This window comes from Phacochoerus africanus, chromosome 2, assembly GCF_016906955.1.
Source record: "Phacochoerus africanus isolate WHEZ1 chromosome 2, ROS_Pafr_v1, whole genome shotgun sequence".
Taxonomy (NCBI): domain Eukaryota; kingdom Metazoa; phylum Chordata; class Mammalia; order Artiodactyla; family Suidae; genus Phacochoerus; species Phacochoerus africanus.
In genome coordinates this window covers 98,119,870-98,135,926 of record NC_062545.1, presented here as the reverse complement: position 1 = coordinate 98,135,926, position 16,057 = coordinate 98,119,870, and the positions used below count along the sequence as shown (strand labels likewise).

Sequence of the window (16,057 nt, the reverse complement as noted above, 5' to 3'; positions counted from 1 at the left end):
TGCTCCTTCTCTAACTCCACTGAAATGAGAGCAAAGGACATAAACAGCCAAGGACAGAGAGAACAAGAGAGGTGACATCAGCAGGCAACACATGTCAACAGATTTTTGGAAGATGGAAAGCAGATGGAGGAATTAGCAGAGCTGAGAAATTGGAAACCAAGCTCGGAATGAAGGAGCCGTCAATAAGGAGTGGACAGATTTTGCCACACGAGCTGGAAGGGTCAGGAGTTGAGGTGGCATTTCCTTTGGAAGGCAGGAGCGATTCTGGCACTGAGCACAGGGAGGCTGGTTGCGAGTCTGCATGAAGAGACCCATGCAGGGAAATGACTGCCCCTCCTTCACCCTGGCATTTTGCAGGGAAACTGAGCCATTAGAGGAGAGCAGGGGAGCAGCACTGTTTTCAAACAGGGGGCTAAGCGGAAGTCTACATGGAACCCTGGAAACCCCTGCCTCCTTCTGCCACTTGGTTCAGAGGATGCTGCCATCCAGGTGCCCCTCCCCTGCACACCCGACAGCCCCAGGCTGGAATCTGGTCCCAGAAAGAGCTTTACAGATCCTTCTGGTTGGGAGGACCATAGTAAAAAGCTTGGATCCCTACTGGCCACTCCATAATGAAGCCCATAATTTGAAAGGTCCATACACACACACAGAGCTTCTAGAAACTTTAATTCAATTTTTTTTCTTTTCTTTTTTTGTCTTTTTTTTTTTTTTTTTTTTTTTTGTCTTTTTAGGGCAGCACCCGTGGCTATGGAGTTTCCCAGGCTAGGGCTCTAACTGGGGCTACAGCTGCCAGCCTACATCACAGCCACAGCAATGCCAGATCCAAGCTGCGTCTGCGACCTACACCACAGCTCACAGCAATGCCGGATCCTTAACCCACTGAGCGAGGCCTGGGATTGAACCTGCATCCTCCTGGTTCCTAGGTGGATTTGTTTCCACTCTGCCACAATGGGAACTCCTAGTTCAACTTCTAATATGAACAGGCAGCCAAGGATGACTGGTCTCTTGAGGAAGATTACAAGATGAAATGAGTGAGAAAATATACTAAATTTAAACGAAAAAAGAAAGTAAACTCAGAGGAACAGAAGTAATGCAAGGATCAGTTAAAAAAAAAAGTAAACTTCAAAACACTATACTTAATATCCACAGAAAAATAAGATGTTGGGTCCAGGAACCAACAACAAGCTCCTTTCAGATGGGTGGTGAGAAAATGAGAGTGCTCTTGGAAATTAAAAATATAGGAGGTGAAATCTGAAAGTCAACAGAAGATAACACTGGGGAAATTTCCCAGGAAGCAGCGAAAGAAAACAAGGAGATGAAGAAAAAGATGCCAAGGTTGAAAGGATTCAGTCAGAAGATTCCACATTTGACGAGGGAGAGAGAAAGAAAGGAGAAGAAAGAAAGGAGAAAATCATGAAAAAGAAGAGCTGAAGCTCAGTTTCTGGATAGAAAAAGCCCTCTGGTTGGTCAGCAAAATAGGGATGGGGAGAACCCCACACCAAGGCATCTCACTGGGAAATGTCCATCAGTGGGGACAGAGATGATTCTGACAACTTCCAGAGAGAAAGCAGTTCTGAAGCTCCCATTCAAACGGTCAAGAAGCAGGATAGCCTGATATTTTTTGAGAGTAACATTGGAAGCTCGAAAACAGTAGAGCAAATGCCTTCCAGGTAGAGTGGAATTTTCAATCTAGAATTCTGTGCCCAGCCAAACTATTTTTTTCTTTCTTTCTTTTTCTTTTTTGGCCACCCTGTGGCATATGGAGTTCCCAGGCCAGGGATCAGATCCAAGCCATGGTTGTGACCTACACCACAGCTGCAGCAACTGCTGCCAGATCCTTTAACCCGCTTTGGGGGCCAGGGATCAAACCCATGTTCTGGTGCTCCAGAGATGCCGCTTATCCCATTGCACCACAGCGAAACTATTAATCAAGTGCGAGAATAGAATAAAGCATTTGTTTTTCTTTTTAATGGCCATACCTGTGGCGTATGGAAGTTCCCAGGCTAGGGGTCAATTTGGAGCTGCAGCTTAGGCCTAAGCCACAGCCACAGCAGTGCAGGATCCAAGCCACATCTGTGACCTACACTGCAGCTCATGGCAACACCCAACCCTTAACCCACCGAGCAAGGCCAGGGATCGAATCTGCATCCTCATGGAGACTAAGTCTGGTTCTTAACCCACTGAGCCACCATGGGAATTCCTAAAGCCATTTCAAACAAGGAGGGTCTCAAAAAATACTTTAACCTTGTTGACATCCTTTCTCAAAGAGGTACTGTTGAAAACCAAGAGAAAGGAGCAAAGAAATAGAGACTGTCATTTGGAGGAGGGGGTTTCCCAAGCACACAGCTGTGCAGGGCCTCCAAGCAACCATTTCAAGGGGCCAGGAGGGAGGGAGTTTTTAGGCAGTATCTGGAAGGGGGGATAAAAAATATAGGATCATCATTAGGTTTGACCATTTGAAAATAGTATTTAAAGGAATTTTCCAATTTTATGAAGAATTTAGTAAGAATTTGTAAAGCTGTCATAGTAAGCAGTCCATTATTACCTCCAGGAAGAGAAAAAGTTGGGCAAGAAAGTGTAATGATTATGCACTACTTGGTTCAGCAGTGAACAATATTTACACATTAATAACACATCAAGCATTAAAAAACTATTTTAGAATAGAAAAGGCCATTTCTGGAGCTCCCATAATGGCTCAGTGGATTAAGAGCCCGACATAGTCTCCATGATGATGCGGGTTCGATCCCTGGCATCACTCAGTGGGTTAAGGATCTGGCATTGCCACAAGCTGCGGCATAGATGGCAGATATGGCTTTGATCCAGCATTGCTGTGGCTGTATATTCGATCCCTAGCCTAGGAACTTCCATGTGCTGCTGCGCAGCCATAAAAAGGAAAGAAAAAAAAAAAAAAAGGAGTTCCCATTGTGGCTCAGTGGTTAACGAATCCAACTAGGAACCATGAGGTTGCAGGTTTGATCCCTGGCCTCACTCAGTGGGTTAAGGATCCAGGGTTGCCATGAGCTGTGGTGTAGGTCACAGACGAGGCTCAGATCCCATGTTGCTGTGGCTCTGGTGTAGGCTGGTGGCTACAGCTCCGATTAGACCCCTAACCTGTGAATCTCCATATGCCACGGGAGTGGCCCCAGAAAAGGCAAAAAGACAAAGAAAAAAGAAAAACAAAAAAGGCCATTTCTTTCATAATAGTAAGAAAATAGACAAGGTTAAAATTGAAATATCAACAAATAGCCATATCAGAATTTATTTAGAAAGCTACTTAGTAAATTTATGTATTTCAGGAAGTAAATGCTTGAAGAGTTGGAAGTGTTGAGCTTCAGGGAATGGGACTGGAGTGGGAGGGCGAGGGGTGGACAATGGCTGTTTTACCAAATGTGTCTTATATTGGTGCTATTTGACTTGGTAAATGACATGCATGTCACTGATAGATGCTTTTATTTATTATTTTTTATCTTTTGTCTTTTTTTAGGGCCGCACCCACTGCAAATGGGGGTTCCCAGGCTAGGGGTCTAATTGGAGCTACAGCTGCCAGCCTACACCACAACCACAGAAACACCAGATCTGAGCTACCTCTGCAAGCTACACCATAGCTCATGGCAACGCCAAATCCTTAACCCACTGAGTGAGGCCAGGTATCGAACCCGCAACCTCATGGTTCCTAATCAGATTAGTTGCTGCTGTGCCACGATGGGAACTCCAGTGATAGATGTTTTTAAAACCTTTTAAAGATAAGTGTTTGCAAGACCAAGTAGAAATGAAAAGTATTTCTGGCTCATCCCCAGTGTTGAAAAAAAGGCTACTGTACAAAGGAGACAGGTTGGGGGGTGGGGGATGCGCTGGGGGTGTGAGATGGAAATCTATAAAATTGGGTTGTGATGATCGTTGTACAACTATAAATGTAATAAAATTCATTGAGTAATTAAAAAAATAAAACTAAAAGAAAGAAAGAGAAAAAGGCTACTATAAGGACTCCGATCAAGCACTGTCTATTAAATCACAACGTGAGCCACATACGTCATCGTAAATGTTCTAGTAGCCACCTTTAAAGAAGTAAAAAGAGACAGGCGAGTTTAATTTTAATAATATGTAGCATATAGCTCAGTATATCCAAAATGTTATTTCAACATGAAAACAATGTAACAAATCATTGAGCTATTTTACATTTTTGTCATACCTAAGTCTTCAAAATCCAATGTATATCTGCACTTACAACATTCTTAATTAGGACAGCCACTTGTGATTAGCGACTTCCATGTTGGACACAGCAGCTCTAAAGGAAAAAGGCCACCTCCGTACATAGAGCAAAGCACTTTAGCTAAGTTTGGTCACTGGTCTGCCTTCAGATGGGGAGCCTGCATTGCTCACTGTTAAGATGCACACCCCTTAGCCTGATGCTCAAGCTCCATCCTCCTGATCCCCACCGCCCTGCCAAGCCTGCCACCGCCCCCCCCCCCCACCATCCACATCGGTCCACTTGAATCTCCAGCTACTCCACACACATTCCCACCCAGGAGCCATTGCTCACGCTTGTGGCTGCCTTTGCCGTCTTTAAAGGTCATCTCTCAGCTCCTCCAAAAATGCCTCCCCTGCCCGCCAACCCCCAAGGATGCCTTCCTCCTCTGCGTTCCTGTAGAACGCCCTGTTGCTACCACTCATTTGGCACCTGGCAGTAGCTACCTTGAGCTGTCTCTTCACACTCACCACCCCCAGCTGGCTGAGTTTCATGTTCTACTCTTTCTGGATCCCCCACGCACCTCGCTGGCACTGCCACTCAGTGTCTACCTGGTTGACTGGCTACTGGAGGGACTGAGGGAGAAGGGGTGCCTCAACGGGACTGATCACTGAGTTTGGCTGGTTTGAATTGAGAGGGAAAGAGAGTGGCAAGGAGGGCCTGGGTGAGCTCTGGGTTTTAAAGCTGCAGCACCCAGGGCAGGGCCGGTAGAGATGGCCAGCATCGTCCCCTTTGGGCACTGAGTGCCTCTCCCACTGCCAGGAACAGCAGCTGCTACAAGCCCCTTCTGCATGATGGCGCCTACCCTGCAAGGGGGGTGGTCCTTCCAGTTTGTATGGAGGCCTATGAGGGAGACAACTGACCAGTAGCCTAGCCTGGAGAAGTTTCCACTCTCCTGACATCTGTGCCCACCAGCTGATGCACTGAGCAGTGAGAACAGCTGCCCCTTCCTGGATGGGTGGCAAGAGAAAAGTCCGCAGAAGTCTCTGTCTCGTAATAGTTCAAGTAGTTTCTACCTGCAAATGTCCTTTGACTTCTGTTCTGGGACTGTGTGGCCCTTTCTCCTGCCATATCCATCCCCAAAGGGTCCTCAGCCCTGCCTTCCCAGAGGGAATTAATGCCAGAAGACACCCCTTCTGGGGCCCCAGACTTTCCCCAGCAAGCTGTCCTGTAGGGTCTAAAGTAGCAGGTTAACAGCTGCTGTATTTGGGCTCTAAAACCAGAGGAGTGACGTTCTGAGGGTGGTCACCTTGGGCCTGTGACAAGCCAATGGCCAGTGACATCTGAACAACACTTACGTCCCCAAAGGCCACCATCAATGGACAACCTACAGTTTTTCCCATCAGAGTTACTCCTTTGGGTTAAAAAAATAATAATAATCTCCAGATGTCTTTGAATATGCTATGCATTTATCTTATTTCCCCAGAGCCAAAATGCCATCAGTTGGAAAATTCATCATGAACTAAATAACATTTTTAGGGAGTGGGGAAAAAGAGGGGTCATTCAGAAGAAAAAAGAAGCACCACATTAAGGAAATACAGCCAGTTTAAGACACAAATTAGTTTTAGAAATGTGAAGAAAAACAGGTGCCTCTTAGAATTCTGGAAATTGATGCTCTTAGGACCCCTGAGACCTAGCTAGGAGCACCTTCAAGCAGGGGCTGGGGCCTGAGCGAGGCGGGAGGAAACCCACGTCTGGCCTTGCACAGCTGGGGCAGGGGGAGGGCAACTTGCGGGGCTCGCCTAATGGCCACCTGGCACACATGGAACACGACAGGCGCTCCACAAGACTGGTGGCTGATTCGTGCTTCCTGGGCAGGGAGCCAAAGAGGCTGGCAGCTGGAGAGTGGGTGGATCAGAGGACAGCAGGAACCACACAGCCCCATGGGGAGGGGAAGGTAAAAGAGAAGCCCAAGGGCTGTGGGCAAGGTGGGTGGAGATGACAGAGATCTGAGTTTCTGGAAGGTTTCTTGATGCTCATCTTGTAAATGACAGAGCAGAGGTTTGAACTGAGGTCTTTCCTGAAAGCCAGTTGTCAGTGGGAGGGAAAGACAGAGCCAGGGAAGCAGCAGGCTTGATAAAGCCGAGGTAGCTGTGAAGGACCCTCTCTGAGGAGGAGAGCAGGGCAGAAACAGAGCCTGGCCACCTGGAGGGCACGCTGGGCCAGTCGGGGTTTCCTCTGGCCTGGGGACAATGGGAATGGCGACAAGGGGGCCAGAGGGGCCTCAGGGCTGGGCAGGAGTCAGGACAGGCTGAGAAGTGAGAAAGCCAGAAACAGCAGTAGAGACAACAGAGCCATGTGGTCTGACAGGCTTCTCTGGAGCAGGCAGCATCCTGAGCTGGAGGAATATCTAGCTGTGTTTTAATCTGCACCAACATGGTCACCCCGAGTAAAGGGTTTTCATCCTCCAGACTCCAGGGCTGAAAGGCACTGCCTTCAAACCCTCAGAGGAGGAGGAAAGAGGAAGAGCAGGCAGTGCAAGGACAGGGACAAGGGTGGGCCTCTTGCCTCCAGCCCCACCCGGGTTGTTACCACCTCCTGCCAACAGGGACCTCAGGTGCAAGGTTGCAGTCCCACCAGTCTACTGAGCTGAACGTCCAGCTCTCTGCCTGGGGATGCAGGACCCCAGGAGAGCAGGATGGGAATGGATCCCTCCCAGGTCTCCAGGAAAGCTGGAGGGTCCCATCCTCCCAGGCCATTTCGCAGGTGTCAGGCTCCCACTGTCCTTAGCTCATTGACTGGCTTCGGTCTCCCCCAGAGGTGGGGGCAGAACAGAAGGCAGGAGGGGGAAGGGATGCTGGTGTGTGTGTGTGTGCTGTGGGGGCAGGTGGCAGGGTCAGAAAGAAGGGGAGAGCCAAAGAGACTCCCTCCCCAAGGCTCTAGGGTAGAGGGATAGCCAGTTAGCGGGGAGGCCGGGAGGGTCCCTGCTGAGTGCTTCCTAAGGCTGGAGTCAGAGTCTGCTCCTTTCTGAAAAGCCAGCTCTCAAGCTGCAGAGAAAAATCAATCTTCTGAAAGCAGATTTCTACCCCCAAGAGGCTCTCGAAGCCGAGCAGAGTCATCTGGTTCAAGGGCGCCATCCCAGAGGCCAGGGTGCCTCCCCTTTCGGTCAGACCTAGCAACACTGAGCTTCTCCTGGCCTTACTTTCTGAGACTGTGACCCACTGGAATGGCCCCTGATCCCACACACCCTGCTGACGTCTCTCAGCTGCAGGCCTCTTCTGACCCAGCCCCTCCTCTTGTTTTCAGGGAAGCCAAGTTGAAAGGAAGACCTTGCAAACTGAGTTGTGACTGCCACCAGGGTTCCCCAGTGGAATAGCCCAGGCTCAGGTCTCCTGTCCCACCTGCAGCTGAGTAAGCCTGTGTTCTGTGCCGTGTCCAGCACCTGAAGTGAGCCCAAAGCAGGGACGGGCAGGTAGACCAGGACTGCCTTCAAAATCCATCTTCCAATGGTGGCCACATCACCTTAATGTCATGTCTGAGCATTTCATCCCTTGCCTAAAGGCCCCTTCCGGCCTCTCCCTCTCTCACTGTTCCCTATGACCTTCCTTTTCACCCCCCTCCCAGACCCAGGGCCCTTGCCTGTCCCCCAGCCTCATACCCTTCTTCCTAGGGCTGTCACATTCTGTCCAACCTCAACCACCCAGGGCATATATTAATTCCTGGATGGAATCTCCCAGACGGATGAGAGCATTGTCTCGCCACTGAATTGGTTGTTTTGCTTATTATACTTGGCATTTTATTTGTGGATGAACTTTAGCTCCAATAATGCAATAAGAGGGTGATTTCAGGATAAATTCCATGCAGTAAAAGTCCTTTGTTCTTAGAAGGATTTAGAAAACTTCCAAGAGACGACGGCGGGGGGTGGGGTGGGGGGAGTGGGGTGGAGAATGAGAGAATGGAAGAGAGAAGTGAAGAGAAAAAGGCAGGGCAGTGGGAAGAAAAGAGGGAAGAAATGGAGAAGGAAAACCTTCATTATCTTAGAAAAGCTAAGTGTTAGATTAGCTGGTAAGGAAATACAGTTCATCATGGAAACTGAATATTCAAGCTAAATGAGGCTTGGAGTTCACACAGCCTTTGTTCTGCAGGATGAGGATCCCGAGGAGGCTGGGAATTGGGGGGGAGGGTGCTTTCAGGTAGTTATGGCTTAGTTGGGACTGGTGTCCAGGCTTCCTCTATCTTCGTACAGTGTGCTCCATCCCCGTGCTGCCATTTCAGAGTCCCCCCTCCCAGCACCCAGTTCCTCAATGCCCACACCACCCATCCACACTTGGTAACCCACCTGCCCAGGATTTGGCAGTCTCCCCTCCCCTCCCCAACCCCATCCCCATCACCAGCTCCCCCCAAAAGAAAGCCTTTCCTTCCTAAGGAAGTGGCTATGTGGTGACAAGGGACCAACCACTGGTGCCCATGGGGAGCAGTCTGAACCTCTTCTGTGAGAGATGCTGAGCAATGGCCATGGTGGGTGACATTGCCTGGGCTCTGCCCAAGCCACCTTGGCCAGCAGCCCAGGCCTCTTCCCCACCTAAGAAGATGCCACAGACAAGACCCAGCTTTGCAGGGTAGGGCAAGGTCTTTCTGGTATTGGGTGCTCCTGTTGCAAGGCAATCCCATCAGAGCTTCTGGCAATCCTGATGCAGAAGGCTTTAGGCTCTCTGATTCATAGGTTTTAACTGATGAGGAGGGATAGAGGAAACTTCTGGGTCCTGGCACCAATTCTGGGGACCTTATGTTAACCTGGACATGGATAACCTGGAGTCTGATGGGGAGACCAGGATTGGGAGGGGACTGGAGCTGTCTGAGAGGAAGAACCACTGAGGGATCTGGTGTGAGCAGAGACTCTGAGTCAGGTAACAGCTCCAGGAAAAGGGACTTGCTCTTCTGGTAGATTAAAGTCAACATAAGGAAGACATTTCTTAGAATTCACTTTGTTCTCCAAAGTTCCCCACCACTGGGGTGTCCATGCAGAGGCTGTCTAGCTGCCCAGTGGAAGAGGGGAAGGTGGCCTGGAGCACCTCCAGGGCCCCTCCTATGCCCCCCAGGAGATGATGTAAATTCACTGTATCATCTGCTGAGCACAGGCCCTGCTGAGCACAGGCCAGCAAACTGGTTCATGAAGACATAGAAACTGGTTAGGGTGATGGCGAAAGGAGGAAGGAACATGGCAGCAAGCAGAAAACAAGCCACAGGCGGGAGTCCAAAGACAGAGTCCCTCCTCTACTCAATATGGCCCCAGGAGCCTCTTCTCCCCTCTGCATTGATGCAGCTCAGAACTTCATTTCCTGCATCTTCTGAGCCCCCCAAGGGCCTCTATGGACTTCTCCAGCTGGGGGCACATTCAAGTTTCATGTTGCTGGGTAATGCATTCTTTGCGAGCCACTCAGATGCAGGATGCTGGGAGAAGTGATACAGGAAAGGTGGAGGAGGGGACAAATTTTGTGGGAGGTCTGAATGGCAGGACCAGGAGGCTGGGGTATACTTTCTGAGTCAACTACAGAGATAACAGGTGATGAATATGGAAAATGGGTTATATGCCCAGAACCCAGTGGGTCATCTTCCTAGAACCCAGCATCCTAAGATGTTCTTCCTGGCTTCCTTACATACTCCAGGTAAATAGAATTAACCTCTTTGCTCCAGTTGATGAGTCCAAAAAAGCCTATTCCCTGGCTCAGCTTTTGAGCGGCCAGAGGTCTGCTTTCCTCCTCCCTCTGCAAGGTTTGGTTCCCTGACCTACAGAGAACACAAGGGGCCTAGAAAGGAAATGATATGCCCAGAGGGCTTCTTTACAGCCAAGAGCAGCTTTGTGAATGCTTCCCCAGGGCCAGCCTTTGATCTCTAATGAAAAGCTCAGCTTCTTCCGAGGAACTGAATTCCTGGCTCTCAAAGCACTGATGGGAGGGGGCTTTCCATCCCTAGGAAGCCTACTTGCCCATAGGCATGAGACAATTCAATAGCAAACTTCCAGCAAGCAGCAAAGGGCCAGTTTTTAGCTCCACTGTGGTCACAGACCAGGAGTAAGGGAAGGTAGCCGAGAAGAGAAGCGGGAGGTTGGCTAGAGACAGGACGCAATTAAAGAAGAAAGTGCCTGTGGGTAATGGGACAGTCTTCCGGGCATCATTCATCCCAGAAGATATCTCTTCTCTATCTAATGCCAAGGAGCTCCATTAAAACATTTCCATTATAGTCATAATAGGGCATTTTTAAGAGGGTGTCTATGGACAGAAAGCATCATTCTATGAGGGCAGAAGCTGGCTCTATGTCATGCACCTGTATTCCTAGTGCCTGGCACAGATCTTAATGCATAGTAAGGACTCAAGGAAGGAAGGAAGAAAGAAAAGAAGGGAAGAAAATGAACCATTGGGAGTTCCTGTCATGGCTCAGTGGTTAACAAATCTGACTAGGAACCATGAGGCTGCAGGTTTGATCCCTGGCCTTGCTCAGTGGGTTAAGGATCTGGCGTTGCTGTGGCTATGGCACAGGCTGGCGGCTACATCTCTGATTTGACCCCTAGCCTGGGAACCTCCATATGCCACGGGAGCGGCCCAAGAAAAGGCAAAAAGAAAAAGAAAGAAAGAAAGAAAGAAAGAAAGAAAGAAAGAAAGAAAGAAAGAAAGAAAGAAAGAAAGAAAGAAAGAAAGAAAGAAAGGAAAGAAAGAAAGAAAATGAACCGTAGAACATATGGGAGGTAGCACCTTACTAAAAATCTTGGGAGTATGCAAAACAGCTGCCTCCCAGCATTTCTGCCCTGGAGGCTTTGCAAGGTAGCAGAGGAACAAATGTAATTCAAGGAAGTCAAAGACTGACATGGTACATACTGCAGACAGAAAGATGGGGGATCCTTTCAATGTGTTGTAGGGACCTAGTTGCAACGTCCAGCATGGACTTGGTTGGTCCAGCTCACCAGGTGGTCAGTGGGACTCACAACCAACAAACCCAGAGGAAGAAGTGGTTTCAGACCCAGAACAGAAAGCCCCCTGCCATTCCTGGCCGAGGAAGGAGGGGTCTGCACTGCTGATGGCATTGGTTAGCTTTCTTGTAAACCATATAGAGTTAATCCTAGGTCAAGAGTTCAAGGAATCTTCTAATATTCTTGATAAAGATTAAAGTAAATAAAAAAAAAAAAAAACCCAATCCCCAACAACTTTTTTTTGTCTTTTTGTATTTTCAGGGCCACACCCGCGGCATATGGAAGTTCCCAGGCTAGGGGTCTAATCGGAGCTGTAGCCACCAGCCTACACCACAGCCACAGCAACACCAGATCCTCAACCCACTGAGTGAGACCAGGGATCAAACCCATGTCCTCATGGATACTAGCTGGGTTCGTTAACCACTGAGCAATGACGAGAGCTCCCCCAATAACTTTTTTGTGCCAGGGTGGCTCCTGGGCTCATCTCACATTGGCATTGCCTGGTGCCCCAAACAGACAGACCAAGTTCAGAAAACCACTTCGACCAGGACTCCACCTACTGAGATTTGCAGGACAAAGCCCCGCCTTCTGGATATTGTGGGTGGGGCTGAGGGGAACTTCATCCCTCCCGCCTCCCCTCTCCCCCAGGAAAATCTCCTTCTTCTGATTCCATGTTCTCCTGCCTGCTCCTCTGTCACACTGCTCTGCCCTGCTCCCAGCCCAGCTTTCAGGGCCTGCTCACAGTGACAGGCAATGACGGATGTGTAATGATGGCTTTTTCCAGGAGCAGTCACGTGTGAGCAAGATCACATCATGAAGTCCTAATAATGGGATTTCAGATGGCAGCCAGTGAGTCTAGGCACTGGGGGAGCTCCCGGCCTCCCCATGCCCCAAAATCAAATTCCACCAGTGAGTGGGTGTCTGCTTGTTTTCAGAGGGAGCCAGAGGCAATTCTATTAGATTCCCAACCATTACTGCCCATGGGCATCTTGGTCTAGCGCCCTGGGACGTGGGGCGTGCACAATGTGTGTGTATGCATGTGTGTGTGTGTGTGTGTGTGTGTGAGAGAGAGAGAGTTTGTGTGTGAGAGTGTGGGGGTGGGGGGAGGGAATGCAGGAGAGAGGGAGACATCTAAAGGGGGAAAGGGGACAGAGAGGAGAGCAGAAGGGAAAAGATGCCTGGAAAAGGCTGAGCCATCAGTACCTCAGAACTAGCAGCCCCCGGACATTATCTAAAAGAGCAAAGCCCCCCTCAAGTCACCTCATTCACCCTATTCGCCCTTCCAGTGTCTGTGGCTTGGCCTGTGATGACATCTGCCTCCTTCGGCATGACCAGCCCTCCTCAGGCAGGCCAGGTCCAGCTCTGTTCCGGTCCACTAGGCTCATCACCTGGTGTCCTGCATAGTTATCATTTCAGGCCAGTGTCCCTTTGACCACGTTACCCCCATTGGACTGAGAGCCCCCACAGAACAAGACTGGGCCTAAGAGAGCAGCTGAGGCCCCTACTTCCTAGCTCAGCCTGGACCTTTCTGATCTGTAAAATGAGTGCATAGCATTTCACCGTACCTTGTCACCCACAGGGTGACAACTACAAGATGCCACCTTCAGAGGATGAGTGCCTCTCACCATCCACCAGGTTGGCTGCTGAGAACAGCTCAGAGAAGACTTACTTCTCCCAGGTCCCCTTGCTCCCCATCAAGCCCCAAACACGGTCTACAGTGAAATGACAGTCAGGGGACAGTGGCCAGGGCATCCAGCAACAGACCACCCAAGACCCCCCCCAACCAACGGAAGCACCCCAGCTGGCCCCTTGCTCCTGGGGTGAACTTGGGGGCACAAGAGAGACTCATGGGTCAGTAGTCATAGCATTCCCACTGGAGCCAAGATTCCTCCTGGAGGGGGTCATTGCTTTGGATTAAGCGTTGCTCTTCTTTACACCTGCTTTTAAGACGCAAAATATCCCCAGGACAGCAGCACACTGAATCCCTAATGTTGGGTGTGGATGACCTTGCCCGGCCTTCCGTCTGTCCAGATGGCATGGGAAAAAATCACGGAAGTGACCAAGTGAGATAGCAAGGCCAGGAGAGAAAGACTGACTTTTTATCTCTTGCGCAGCTCTGCCCCAGCAGCTCTGCGAATGAAGACAGCCAGATAGCAAGTCTTTTCTGGGTCTGATGCTATCTGGCCACATGCATTTGACTTCAAACTTGACTTATCCACTCACCCAGTATTTACTGCATGGCCTATTACATACCAGGCACTGTCATAGTGCTGGGATGCAGTTGTGAATTACAGTCATTACAGTCAAAAATGCATGCCCTGGTGGGATGATGGTCTAGTCCTGCACTGGCCTGGGTGGTCACCACGTAGGACTCTCCAGAATGTGAGATGTGGCTAGTCCAAATTGGTATAGGCTGCCAGTGTAAAATAGGAACCAAACTTCAAATACTTAGTGCAAACAAAATAATGGGAAAAAAAAAAAACACTAACAACTTTGCAAATTACTTATGTATTGCAATGATACCTTTTGGATATATTGAATTAAATAGTATATATTATTAAAATAAATTTCATGTATTTATTTTTACTTTCTTAATGTAGCTGCTAGAGAAATTTAACTCTATTTCTTACATTATATTTCTATTGAACAGTGCTGATCTAGACGGTAAGTGTCTAGAAGACACTTGTTTATAAGAAAATATGGATGGAGAGGTTGGGATTAGTAGATGCAGACTATTTTACATTTAGAATGAATAAGCAATGAGGTCCTGCTGTACAGCACAGGGGATGATATCCAGTCTTGGGATAGACCATGATGGAAGATAATATAAGAAAGGGAATGTGTGTGTGTGTATATACATATATCTGGGTCACTTTGCTGTATAGAAGAAATTGACAGAACATTATAAATGAACTATAATAAAAAATAAAAAAGTAAAACAAATCTGAATTGTTATATATATATATTTTAAAGAAATAAAAATAAAATATGTCATTTATTGATGAAGATAAGAGTTATAGAGGGAGTTCCTGTCGTGGCTCAGTGGTTAACAAATCCGACTAGGAACCATGAGGCTGCGGGTTCAATCCCTGGCCTCTCTCAGTGGGATAAGGATCTGGTGTTGCCATGAGCTGTGGTGTAGGTCACAGACGCAGCTCGGATCACATTGCTGTGGCTGTGGCGTGGGCTGGCGGCTGCAGCTCCGATCAGACCCCTCAGCCTGGGAACCTTCATATGCTGCAGGTGCAGCCCTAGAAAAGACCAAAAAAAAAAAAAAAGGGAGTTATGTAGAAACTGAGACAGGATTGGAAGATGGAGCAGAGGAGGTAGAAGGCTTTAATTTTTAGATAGGGTGGGCCAGAAGAGCCTTCACTGACTCTTTTGCATGAAGAGCTAAAAGAGAATGAATATATCAGGAGAAGAGTGTTCCAAGCAGACCAAAGTGCAAGTGCAAAGGCCCTGTGGTGAGCACGTGCCTGGCACTTCGAGGAATATCAGGAAGACAGTTTGGCTGAAGCAGAGAGAGATAGGGAAAAGGCTAGGAGTTTAGGTGAGATAAATATTGGGGGCTCAGGGGAACAGATGGTGCAGGACCTCATTGGTCATTATAAGACATTGGCTTTTACTCCGAGGGACATTAGAAGCCAAAGGAAGGTGTCTGAGCAGAGAATGACAGTTTGACTCGACTTTGGCTGCTGTATTGAGAACAGGCTATAAGGACAAAAGGTAAGAAGTAGTTACCAAGAAAGAGATGGTTGTTCCTTGGACCAGACTAGGAAGAGCAGAGAAAAAGAGGTAGTCAGATCTGAAACATATGTCAACGGTAGAGGAGACCAGATTTGCTGATGGATTGGCCATAGAACGTGAAATGCACAGAACCAGGACTTAGATCTTTTATCCTGAGCAACTAGCAAGAGAGTGTGTAAACAGTTTGCAAACGTGGCCCCAATCTTTCCTTCCTCATAAGCACACCCCTTGCAGGATGACTTTGTAACTCCTCCCATCAAGAGGTGGAGTCTATTTACCCACCTCCTGAATCTGGGCTTCGCCCTATGACTGACTTTGGCCAATAGAATATAGTGGAAGTGACATCATGCTAGCACCCCAGCCTGTTCCTCAAGGAACTTTGTCCTTTCCACTCTTACTCTGACCCCTGCGTCTTACCACATGAACAAGCCCAGGCCAACCGATTGGGGATGAGCCACCAGGAGAAGCAGAGATTAAACTCCCGACTGAGGCCATCTCAGACTGGTCTGTCCCAGCTGATTGCAAAAATATGTTAACCCAGATAAGACCAAAAGAACTCCCAGCTGAGCCCAACCCAAATTATCAACCCACTAAATTTTGAGCTGAGTAGATGATTGTTGTTTTAAAGCCAAGGTCTGGAATGGTTATTATACAGAAAATTGCTAACGGATACAGATGATGTTGCCATTTATTGAGGTGGAGACTCAATTTTTAATTATGCTGTAATTGTTTTGAATTTGAGTCCGGATGCTTAGAGAGCAAAATCCTTGTCTTCTCTCCCTGGCAACACTCAGAGCACCCTGAGGAAAGGGCTAGATGGAATCCGGATGCTCAGGGAATACTTGGTGGATGGATGGACGGATGGATGGATTCATTTGATAGATGACTTATTAATTGGCTCCTCAAGCACCAGCCAGGTCCTCAAGTCACCCTTCCAATGACAAAGCCAGAAGAGCTTTAAATGCCCCTCCTCCACCCCCTCAGCCCACTCCCATCCCCACCCAGCCTGCTACACCCTCCAGAGTTTGCAGTCAAACCTCTGCTTCCTAGAGCTTTCATCAGTGATAGTAACAGAGAATTGAAACCCACAGAACCGTGTGTTTCCTAGAACACGAAGCACTGATTTTTAGCCTCTTTTGACCTCCCACATCCAGCCTTTT

At 48.5% G+C, this 16,057-nt stretch overlaps 1 protein-coding gene across 1 annotated transcript in view; it reads right to left on the bottom strand.

The window, feature by feature from the left end:
• ARK2C (arkadia (RNF111) C-terminal like ring finger ubiquitin ligase 2C) overlaps positions 1 to 16,057 on the bottom strand; it is a 111,082-nt gene that overhangs the window by 15,871 nt on the left and 79,154 nt on the right. The window lies entirely within an intron of this gene.